Source organism: Taudactylus pleione, unplaced genomic scaffold (assembly GCF_031769625.1).
Source record: "Taudactylus pleione unplaced genomic scaffold, aTauple2 ptg000026l, whole genome shotgun sequence".
In the NCBI taxonomy this organism is placed as follows: Eukaryota; Metazoa; Chordata; class Amphibia; order Anura; family Myobatrachidae; genus Taudactylus; species Taudactylus pleione.
In genome coordinates, this window is record NW_028284428.1 from 42,817,518 (window position 1) to 42,828,541 (window position 11,024).

General features: G+C 41.3%; 1 pseudogene; it reads right to left on the reverse strand.

Annotated features, from left to right (window-relative positions):
- Nucleotides 1-10,454: 10,454 nt before the first annotated feature.
- On the reverse strand, nucleotides 10,455-10,573 carry LOC148539338 (5S ribosomal RNA; annotated as a pseudogene).
- Nucleotides 10,574-11,024: the final 451 nt, after the last annotated feature.

Below are 11,024 nucleotides of genomic sequence, written 5' to 3' on the forward strand. Positions count from 1 at the left end.
TTTAACCCTGGACTGGCATGGCTGTAGTTTGTCCTTAGCAACCTTGTGTCCTGTTTGCGAAAGATGAAGCAATAAAAGTTTAGTATCATTTAAACATGACATAAATGAATCAGAACATAACAATAATTCATCCACATATTACATTAGAACAGATCCATTGGCAGGTTGAAAAGATTGGAAACAGTTGTGTAAGGCCTGGGAGAAGATACTGGGGCTATCTATAAAACCCTGGGGCAATCGTGTCCATGTGTATTGTACACCCCTGTATGTAAAAGCGAATAGGTACTGACAGTCAGAATGAAGAGGTACAGAGAAGAAAGCTGAACAGAGGTCAATGACAGTGAAATGGGTTGCATTTGGTGGTATCTGCATAAGAATGACAGCTAGATTTGGCACTACGGGAAATTGGCTCTCTACTACCTTATTAACCCCTCTAAGGTCTTGTACCAGCCTATAACCACTCCCACCACTCTTCTTCACAGGAAGATGGGACTGTTGGCTACACTTGCTGTACAAACTAAAATTCCCTGCTGTAATAATCGCTCAATTATGGGATAAACCCCTAACTCTACCTCCTGTTTTAATGGGTACTGGGGAATTTTTGGAGCTTGCCTACCACTTTTAAGATTTACCATTACGGGAGCTACATTTGCCATTAACTCAGTGTCCTGTCCATCTTTGGTCCAAAATGAATCTGGAATTTGGGATAACATTTGATCTACCTGAGATGGATTTTTACCTGAACCAGTAGAGTGATGCATTATCCTTTGGAGTGTGTCCAACATATCCCTCACCTCGTGCGTAACTCTCTCTGGATATCTAGAAATATACCATCAGGGCTACAATATATGACAAATCCCATCTTACATAACAAATCCCTTCCCAGTAGGTTAGTAGGAGCCACTGCTGCCAGGAGGAAAGAATGCCTGGTATGCAATGGCCTGATAGTGACCTCTGTGGATTTGGTTAAAGGATAATGTTGCACTTTAACTGTTACACCCATTGCTGTTAGTGTCTTGCTGGTCATCTGTAAATTAGCTGGAGATTTTATCACTGATCTGGTCGCCTCTGTGTCTACAAGAAAAGGATATCTAGTACCAGCTACATCAACCATCATCACCGGTTCTTCCCTAGTACTTCCCGTTAACCTGGCTATCTGTAGACTACAGGTATGACCTGACCCCTAACGTTGACTCTCACTCTCCAATACAGCATTTAAGGCCACAATTGGAGCTGGTGACTGTTGTAAATTTCCTGTACTCTGTGTATATCCCTTATGGGGATATCCAGGTACTCCCTGGTTAGGGGGTCCTACCTTCTTTACCTTACAGTTCCTACTTATATGTCCCACTTGGTTGCAGTTAAAGCATCTTCGTGAGTGGGGTGGGTGAAAGGGTTGCTGTGTGGGTTGAGCGGTAGGGAAAGATTGTGGGTGTGGATAAGGATGTTGAAGATAATAATGGTGGTTGTGGATAGTATGGGTTTTGAGGCTGTGTGTGATAAGTGGGGTAGGGCTGTGTTTGTGGTGGTGCAGGATTGGTGAGGATGTGTAGCTGTGCAGGTGCATGTGTGTCTGGAGGCTGTGATGTTACAATCATTCCTTCTAAAGCTTGAATACTAGCAGCCATTAGTTTCTCGCTCTGGGTCTCTCTCTTTTTGAGGATGTTTTCATCATGTTCAATAGCGGATTATATGAGCGTGTCTACAGTAACTCCTCTCCAGCCAGGTAGTGAGGCCTGAACTCGGGTCTTTAGGTTCTCTTTTGGACCATCCATAAGTACAGTGATGATCATTCCCCAGTGATGAGTGCTATCTTTAATATCCTCTATCCAAGTGTACTGGGTGATAGCCTGCAGAGCTCAGTTACAATAATCTTCTGCAGATTCACTCTCTTTTTGTTTTATGGTGAAAATTTTACTCCAGTTAACTACTACTGGAAAATATACACCCAATTGAGTTATTATGCGGGTAATGTTACCTTGGTTATTCTCGTCTGTTATGCAACCATCCAATACGCAATCCGTGATAAACTTTTTCACATCGGTATTGTGTGGAAGACAAGCCCTTAACACCACTCGCCAATCTTTATTGGTTGGCTCGTGAGCACTACCCAAATTTTTCAAAAATCTTTGGCATTTGACTAATTCCTTTATAGGATCAGGGAAAACATTCATTATGGAATTTAGCTCTGCTCTTGACCAAGGACAATGCATTGCTACCTCCCTTGTGGGCACTACACCGTTCGCATCCGCATTCCTATTCGGAAAAGTTATTGTCCAGATGGAATGCAGACCGGCCACTCTGCTACTTTTGACCTTTTTAACTGGCTGGGGATTGAGTCTATTACTGCTACGTATGTGATTAACAACTTCCTCTGTGGGTGCAGTGGATGTTAACACTTCCTGTACTATCACTGATGAAGATGGTGGCACCACTTGTGCTTGCTGTGATGGAGCATCTAACATGTGTGCAGCATGGGAAATGGCAGACATAATGACAGGTTCATCATAAACATTTTCTTTGTGATTACTCAAGAGAGGGTACAAGTTACTTGTTACATTTTTATGGGTTTTTACAATGACTGTACCTGCACCCCATCTGCATAGGGCGGTGGTGGTGCACATGAACCACTGGCAATACCTTCTGCAATGCTTGTGTGCACACTTTTAAGCCACACATCCCCCTCACGCTGCCACAACTTTAAAGACTCTTTATATTTTACCTTTTTCATTCGAGAGCGCATCATACAGATGCTATCTCGGACATTGTTCAATACCTCCTTATCAAAGCTGCCAATTCTGGGGAAAGGTCTAACACTCTTCATCGTCATTTTAAACCATACATCACAGTACTTATTCGCACAGTACTTAGTCGCATAAGCACTGTACTTACTATGCATAATATGCCGTGCCGACCCAAGCGGCGCTTCCAACAGCAGCACATTATCTAACATCTCTACCGTTTGCTTGGCTTCCATTCTGGGAGAACTCTAAGCTTTTCAATAGAGATTTAGACTGGTGAAAGACAGTCAAGGTACTTTCACTTACCTGTGGACAATATTAACAGGATGCGCCCACACACCTATGGAAGAATAACCAGGCTGCTTGCATGCACCTAATCCCTTTTTGACTACCTTTCACTGCTAGCATGTAGGCATTCCAATAACACTTACCCTTTTCAGTGATTTCATCCACCCTCTACTCAGTTCACAATCAAAATTTCAGCCAAAACTGTGCGGTTCAATTACAATGCTCAAATAACCCTAACTGATCACTGAATACTGCAATCACACTGAGAGCTGAAACTACAACAAAGACAACAACTACACCTGCTTATGTGTATAGACTGCGGTATCTACTACCGAGCCACTAGGCCGACACGAGGCGCCTAGCACTTAAGGGTCCTACGATACCCTTAACTAGGGAGCATGTTACCCCTACCAGAAAATATTCACTGTTACACACCCTTGTCCTGCGCAAAAAAATACACGTTTTCCCAGACTATGGCAACACTGATCAATGTATTTTCAACAATGCTATCTATCAATATCACTGTGCACTATCAACAGCTTTGTTTAAAACACATGGCAGCAATACAGGAAATACATATATGCTATTGTGCGACTAGTCGCATACACAATAATGCGACTATTACACAAAATGTATTATTACCCTTAAGCTATTGTGCGACTTCCCCTTTTAAACATAAAAATCTATCGATGAAGGAAAACAAACTTTTTCCTTCCTTATCCTGGATTCTTAATCAGTGCTCCTTTAGCCACAATAACGGGTAGCGGACTCTCGGCAACAAAGTGGTAGCAGATTTTCGAAGGCACAATGCGTTCTCCTGCTATGGCGCCTCCACCCTTTTGCTGAGAGTTCACTGACCGAGTGTTACCAAGTGACCGGTAGCATGATTCACACTGCAAGCCCCCAACTATCGATTCCTCCATATCGATTCCTACCTACCTATATCTTCAAAAATTGTCGCTATTTAGCGTTATGAGTCGCACAAGAAATAAATGCTTTCAGACTTTGAGTGTGGTTCCAAAGCACAAAAAGTTATTATTCAATATAAAAACAGATGGTTACATGCTGTGATCTAAATACAATTAGCGCAAATAAATCATACAGACCCAAGGTACAGTTGTTACATACGTACGCGCTCTGGACCCAGATACCGGCATCAATATAGAAACCTCAGTCAACAGCAAGGTAAGAAGACTGGCATCCAGGATTAGAGAGCCCACATATATACACTAGCAGAGATAGGCAATACAATAGAACAGTTTGGCATGATTCCATTGGTTCTTCTTCCTGGTTCTTCTGTTACAGTATAGTTTATAGGTCAGTCCGAATGGACACAATCCAGCCTCCAACAGCCTTTTGTGTCCTTTTTCCCACTGCATACTAAATCTAAGCTGGTTACATTACAGAGTACATTTTAATGTTTAATGCACTTACGATGTGCTTTGCGACTGAGCGCTCGTTTTGCATATTCTCGGTCACTTTGGGTGTGACCGTTCACTCCCGAGCGACCGCCTCTGAATGAGGGCCTTGGTCATGTAGGATACAGGTCTACAATTCTTTACATCTATGGTAAACAAAAGACTCCCAGTGGGAATCTGTGTAATCTGATCCAATTTGGAAAGAAACATGTTGGTATATTTGAGGTAGGTGGACTGATTTGTATGTTGCAAAGTCATTCAGTTGTTTGTTAATCTCAGCAATGTAATCACAGCGGTCAACTAGGAAGAGTCGATGTCGATGACCTTGTCGATGGGTCTAATGATGGTTTCTGTATTCTGCCTAAGAGAATTGAAGGTGCGCCATTCTGGTTGCGAAAAATTTGAATGAAGCTATTTACTCTGTTTAATAACTTATTGTGTTTCCTTATCCAACAGTCTACAGTAAGTTTTACTAGATGGATTCAAAGAAGGTGGATCAAATCTATACTTTTTCAGCAAGGTTGCAGGTATGGACTGTATAGCTGGTATTGATGTGTTGTCTCTGGATTGAAAAAAATCTTTAAGACATAGTTGTCTCCCAAGCTTATATTGTTCTACCTTCCATTTAAAGGAGTCCAGTTTGGAAGTTGGCGCAAAATTTAGCCTTTGGAACGTACTTGTTTCTCCATATTAGATAATGTTCTGGAGGACAAATTAAATATTTGTTCAGTTATTTCCATTTGGGGAGTGGGGGGCATCTGCCACTGCATCCTCTTCCACTGGCCACTGCGTCTGGTGTGTCTCCTCTGATGTGTGCTGTTTGAGCACCAGTTTGTGCCCCTAAAGAGATCTGACTACAGGGACGATGTATGGGCCCTGATTCACTAGCCAATGAGGTATCCTTTTTTGATTTTGACCTATCCATGTCAAGCCCAAACCGTGTAACTGAGATGTTGGTCATTTCCTAAATGTTTGTCATGGCTGTTCACCTCCAGTAAGCCAAAGATATATCAATTGGTGATCATAGTCACTGTTTACTTTATCCATTTAGTTTTTTTTATAAGCTATCAACTCTTTTTTCTATTTTTCAGTTTGCTGTATTAATTTATCATGCTAATCGGTGGCCATGTCTACAACTAAAGCCGTTTTATTAATTGATTCAAATGATTCAATTCTTGCTCTGACATCTGTTAACTTCCTCTATCACAGCCAACATGAGGTCAAAGGAACACTTATTTAAAAATATTTTTTATTTTTGACAGAAAGGAATGTTGAAATGTCCGATGGTGGGGACATTTTTATAAGAAATCCCCTGGGGATTTTTTAGACCCTAATGTTATCAAACAATGTTACCCCATGGTAATAATAATCAATTTCTCTGCACTTCAATTTTAATAGGTCATGATAGAGATTTAGGGCCTGATTCAGACCTGCTCGCAAGTGCTGTGCGCTCTCAAGCGGGTCAATGGTGCCCAAGTGCGCATGCGCACGACGGAGACGGCTCCATCGTGCGCATGCGCGAGACCCGAATAACGACGGCCAAGCTGTCATTAAGGGTCTCGCACCAAAGGGGCGTACTGTTGATGGTGATTGACAGCATGCCCCCTTTGGTGGGCGTGCTGGTGGTGTGGCTGCCCAGATGGAGGCGTTCCCATGGGAATGCCTACGTCTGGGTCCGGCCCCACTGACATCACTAGTGATGTCAGTGGGAGTGCTTTTGGCTCTGATAGAGCCAAAAGAACTCCTGGGCTTGCGGCAGCGAGACCCTACCGCAGGGTCTCGTCGCAAGTCCGATGGTCGCGATGGTCTTGACCATCGCGACCATCATTTTGGCAGCTCACTATAGCTGTGGGTGGTCACCCACAGCTATGCGAGCGGCTAGGAGGCCGCTCCAAAAATGAGCAGGGATGGCCCTGATTCAGAGCGAGCTCTCTGTCAGAGCGTCCGGCTCTGAATCAGGGCCTTAGATTGTTGGGCAAAAGAAGTGAGGTTATCTTTAAATAAGTTGTTATCACAATTAGAGTCTTAAAAATTAAATGTGGCTTCATGTTCTAATTCCACCCATGTGTGGCAGCTTCATTGGACATCATGCTTGCAGACAACAGATGTATAAAATGGATATTCCCAAAAAGTGCTAGTGCAGATAAGTCTCAGAGATCAAATCTGTGAAAAAGTTGCTTTGAATAAATAAGCACAATAAAGTGCTGTAGTGCTGTATAAAAAATGTGAAAAAGTGCTATGGTGATCACAGTCCTGAACAAGTCAATAAATGAATGGTGAGGGTGCCCGCTAAGGTAAGTAAAAAAACAAACCAGTATGGACAATGTATAAAAAGCAAAACTCCTCAATAAAGTAATGAGTAAAATATGTTTTACTATCAGTGCTTTCCAGAACCAACATGAGACCTCATGTAGCCATAACCACAAACTTCCAAGTCGGTGGCACTCAGGAAAAAATGACAGACACTGCTGTATGTGAACCAACATTTCAATGCTCTTATTGTTGCATTTTCGTCAGGGTGTAAGTGAAGAAATAAATGTAAAACATACCTAAATACTTGTCGGACTGTCCATTCCTCAGCCCACTGCCAACCCAGGCGCTAATGAATGACATCACCAGGATTAATCATACAGGTACACAGAGAAACCACACCACATGTATTCACAACCAATGAGAATGGCAGATGGGTTTCTATGGTGAACAGTGTAAACAGAACAATTAAAGAACTTTATCAAAACAAAAGATGAGACATAATATGAGCAGCAGATTCTGTGTGGGCTTGGAGAGATCCTCCCACACAGGGTATTAATATTGAGTTGTGATACACCTGTGGGTGCCTTGTGGAGAGAGCTCAGGTGTGGGCTGATGAGAAGGCAGACCAGTCAGGCTGCTGTTGAAAACAGTCTATGTGGGACTGTGGCAGCCAGAGAGCCCAGTGAAGCTAAGCGAGCCATTGGGGGCCAGGAGGCCTGTGTCTGGACCTTGCAGGAGGCAAAGGGGGACCATAAACCTCTCAGACTGTGTGACATTGAAGCAGCTGGGCTGCAGGCTGAGGAAGCAAGGGCCTACTGTATACCTGGAGGATACAGGGAAGGCCACCAAGACTGATGGTGTTTGTATAGCTGTGTGAGCCAAGCCAGGCTGGAGATGGCAATTGACCTGCAGAGAAGCAGGCAGAGACTTTATTGGCAGACTAGCTGAACCTTGATAGATAGGGTTCATTAAGTGAGCTAGTGCCCTAAGAGAGGGCTAGGTTGTTTGATAGTTTCTATTTCTGTTTCCTGATTATAATGCTGGAAGAAAAGCACCATTTTTATTTATTTTACTGGAATGACATGTGTGGACTCTAATTCTGCACCTATTCACTGCACCACTGACACCACTCTACCAAGCTAATTACCCCAAGTTATCACAATATGTAAAAACTAAATATGTGCACATGGGTCAGAAGTGACATAGGTCAGAAGCCTGGAAAGATGTGAGGCTAGAAAGACAGGTGGCTTGAGATTTAAATAGGGCAGGAGACTGAAAAAACACAGGGTACAGAAGGTTGGGGGGTATGGGGCAGAAGGTGACACAGGGGGCATAAGTCTTGATGAACCCCTGTGGTATGATGATGACATTGGTTACATTCCTACATAAACAAGCATCATCTGGACCATGTGATCTCGTACTGGAAAACTGAATACTAAGTGAAGACACTGTCTGCCCAGTGCATTCATTGCAAAAGACAGAAACAGGCAGCATTATTTTGTGCTGCCTATGTCTGGTTTTATATATTTGTCTACTACCTGCTTGGTAGGCAGATTGGGGGGAACCTGCATTTATAGATAGTTTAATAGAGGAGTCCCGTCTGGCATGGAATATATATATATATATATATATATATATGCAGAAAACAGGAAGGCTGTCATCCTCATGAAGGGATTGTTGCCTTGAAACATCGATGATGATTACTCTGCAATGAACCACTGCACGATTTCAACTCACTAATAAGCCTCTGAGTGCCACCTTCCTGTTTTCTGCATATGGTGGGGACACCTTTCCCTTTAAGGAAGGCACTGGAGCAGCAGAATTGCTATATTCAACCCTGTGAGTGCCGGCTCTTTGCTGTATTTATATAAGTTACACCTTGATAAAGGGACTTGTGGGTCCCGAAACATTGGTTATGTATTTGCCCTAAATACATTATTTGAACTATTAATCAGCCTCCGAGTGCCGCATCTGTTTGTTTATAATACAGATGTGTATATATATATATATATATATATATATAATTATAGTATGGTAATTACGCCAATCTATCACAACTCTCCTCCACGTAATATTTAAACATGAACTTTAACATGCAAAACAACCACACTCCCTAAAATAATAGGTGTCTGCTAAGGCAACTGGTATAGGACAATGGGTTTATTGCCCTCAGAAAAGCATGTGTATGTGTAGTTACATCAAGCGCCTGGTGTGTTGTATAGCAAATAATAAAGTGCAATGGCCGTATAGAAACCTTTGTGAATCAATAATTGTGTATATTCAAAATAGAGTGTTCTTTTAAACACGTGACATTTAAAATAATTTATTTTGACATATGACAAACATATATATAGTTTGAACAGTGGACTTGCACACAATAATAGCAGCGAAAACTCTGTTGTGAAAAATATTGCTATAAAGTGCCGTGTGCTGTGCAAACATATATGATAAATAACTGGGTAGTTCATACAATAAATACCTCAAGTTATATAAATATGTTAAAATTCAGATATAAAACACAGAAAAAATAATTCTTAAAATTAGGATAAAAAAGAAAGATTTTTTTCTAAAAACAATGCTTATCTGAATTGATGGTAAATAGGTCCAAAGTTCATCAGGCATCAGGAAAGAAATGGTAGCTTCCCAATGCGTTTCGTTCTTCTGGGACTTTATCAAGGGGTACTGCTATCAGAGGGTAGCTCCTACTTATACCCCCAGAAATTTGGACTGATTAGATTAGTGGTGACATCACTTGTGGTTTGTGATTTTGCACAAGTGGTGTCCTATGGATGTTTAAACCAATTCCAATCGGTTGCTGCCTCAAACCGCTGTTTAGATGACACCAAACATCATTCTTTTCAAAGTTATTAATGCTGTAATGTACATGATCCAGAAGTGCTGGACCCACTTCCTGTCCGCACTTCACTTCCGCATGTTCATATCCACCCGGCTCCAGAATCAGCTGTGCGCATGCGCGTCAAAGTCTCCTAGCAACCTCTTCTTGTTGCTTCCGCCCAGCTTCTGCTGGATGTCTGTCCGACTCAATCAGGCTCTGCGCATGCATTTTGGCCCTCATGTAAGAATCCCTGATTACTACATTTCAATTCCCGGTCACCATCTTGCTGAAGTCCAATTAGATCTTTCAACTCCAGGAAGGCACTATTCTTTTCCTCATGTTGTCCCATCAAGTGCTGTCAAGTCTTTGACTTTCATATGTATCACTAAAGTACAAGGAACTAAATTAATGAGATATCGGGATATGAATGCATGCCTAAAATTAAGTCTCGGGCTGTATATTATATATTTAGTGTTAAAAGACAGTGGTAAATGTAGCTATTTGCTGTTCATCAATATTTCATTAAAATAATAGTAGTGGTAGCTATCTAACAAAATTATGTTCACAAGGGGAGGGAAGGGGAAATTGAAAAGGAGAATAATATGAGAAAAATATGTATGAAAGAGAAAATTGTACATAAAAAATAGTTTTTCAAAGTCATTTGATGTTCACATATTTCTTTCAATTATAAAGGGAGAAAAATATATTAAGGAGAAGAATATTGTTTTTCGCAGTCATTTGATGTTCACTTATTTCTTTCAATTAGTGATATTGTAATCCATAGTTCAAAACAAATTGGATGAATCCTGAAAAAATAAATATAAGATTCTTCAAGTAGATTTAAATTATTGATAATATGCCCCTTAGGTAGCCAGTAATATTCCTTTACTCATGCGCCCTTAAGCATAAATGCAATAATATCTACAGCACCTGGTATTCCCTGGAGGTCCTCCATCCAAGTACTGACCAGGCCCAATTATGCTTAGCTTCCAAGATTGGATGAGGTTGGGCAGTCACATAATGGGCTGGCTGTAGGTATCAATTTAGCAATTATGCCGTATAACTCAACCATCACAGGAATGGGACTATTGCGAAGCTTACATCAAAACCATACAGAGCTAAAGTATTGAGTTCGAAGATCCAGAACACTTCTCTTCTTGAAAGTTTATTTCCTAAGTCACCTCCTGTCTCGCCAAGAGTGACATGTTCAATTGCCTTAAATGATAGATGTTCCGGATTGGATTCATGGTGGGAGATGAAATGTTTGGATACAGCATGACCTTTGACTTTATTTTTAATATTTCGAATGTGTTCTTGCACTGTGATTTGGAGTGGTCTCTTCATTTTTTTTACATACTTGGTACCACACTTGCATTCCAATAAATAAATTATAGATGTTGAGTTGCAGTTCATATAATTTTTTATCTTGAATTCTTTAGTGTTGTTAAAGTTGGAGAAGACTTTCCTTTGTGGATGTAAATACATGCA